This window comes from Austrofundulus limnaeus, unplaced genomic scaffold (assembly GCF_001266775.1).
Source record: "Austrofundulus limnaeus strain Quisiro unplaced genomic scaffold, Austrofundulus_limnaeus-1.0 Scaffold62, whole genome shotgun sequence".
Lineage (NCBI taxonomy): Eukaryota > Metazoa > Chordata > Actinopteri > Cyprinodontiformes > Rivulidae > Austrofundulus > Austrofundulus limnaeus.
This window is the reverse complement of record NW_013952464.1, coordinates 600,536-601,949: the sequence shown is the minus strand read 5'-3', so window position 1 is coordinate 601,949 and position 1,414 is coordinate 600,536.

The window sequence follows — 1,414 nt, the reverse complement described above, 5'->3', positions numbered from 1 at the left end:
GTGTGTGTGTGTGTGTGTGTGTGTGTGTGTGTGTGTGTGTGTGTGTGGTGGGGTGTCTTGAGGATAAGAGACCGCCCTGTTATCTTTGTGTTACAGGTCACACAGGTCTGACGGAAGAAGCAAAAGCAACAGCCATCTGTGTTTTCCACACTGGCTGGTGCCGCTGTCTCAACCAGGGGAGAGAACGTGCACACAGGCCGGTCACATATATCTGCAGACGATGGTCATAACATTGAAAGATGCATTGTCAGAAAAGGTTGGAAAGTCCCGTGATATGTTATCCTACATGTAATTTGTATGCCAAGTGTCATTGTTTTCACAACACACACAATTTATGTAGCTGCTTTGCTGCAATGAATAGTATCAGACGTTTGACTTATGCATTCTTTTCATATTGTGTTGAATGTCATGTTTCTATAATTCATTTTTTTTACATTGCAAAACTTCCCAGACTGTATTTTGTTTTGCTGCTCTGACATTTAAAAAAATACTTACTGGTATGTTTGTTCAATTCTGCATTTAATGCCTTTTAACTGTCTGTTGGTTTAATTTGTGCACTTATTTTTTGTTACTGCATGAGATGAATGTAATGCTTTATCATCTTCAACCAATCGCTAAAAACGTAAACTATTTCACTCTTAAAGGAGACATATCATGCTTTCAAATCCTTCTTTTTCACATTTTAACCATTCATTTGGGTTCTGTATGTCTGTATAAAGTGGAGCTGCAATGCTTTTGTCTGAATTCTTCCTTATTGTAACTCCACAAGCCCCTCTTTCACCCCTTTTCTGAGGTGTGTCTCAGATCAACTCGTTTTGATGCTGTCTCTTTAAATCCAAACGCCCCCCCCACCAGCTTCCAGACCAGTCCTTCCGAGCTTGATAGAAGAGTTTACGATTATATAGCTACGTAGAAAAGTTTTATTTACAAATTAATTTAAACATGTCAACAGTGGAAGACTTGTCCATCCAGACTTACATGGAGCATGACCAACATGACTAACMAGAGTCTGACCCAAAGCCAGAGGAGAATGAAGACCACCTAATTGTAGTTGGTAAGTCCCGACCTTATAAGTTCAGAACATGTACAGAAGAAAACTGAATGTGTTGTAAAATATGACCCAAACAGAAAACAGATACAAACTCTGGTAAAAAGTATGGAATCACCAGTCTTGGATGAGCACTCATTCAGACATTTCATTCTGTAAAACAAACTCAGATCAAAAACAAGATACAATAATGATAATAATAATTTCAGTTGTCCCCCTCCTACAGCGCTGTCATTGGCAGTATCACTCCACCCTCTGTTAACAATAGGTAGTAATTAGGGTGAACGATAGCCATGTGATGTGAGTATGAGTCACCTGTGAACGATGGCCATGTGATGTGAGTATCAGTCACCTGTGAACCATAGC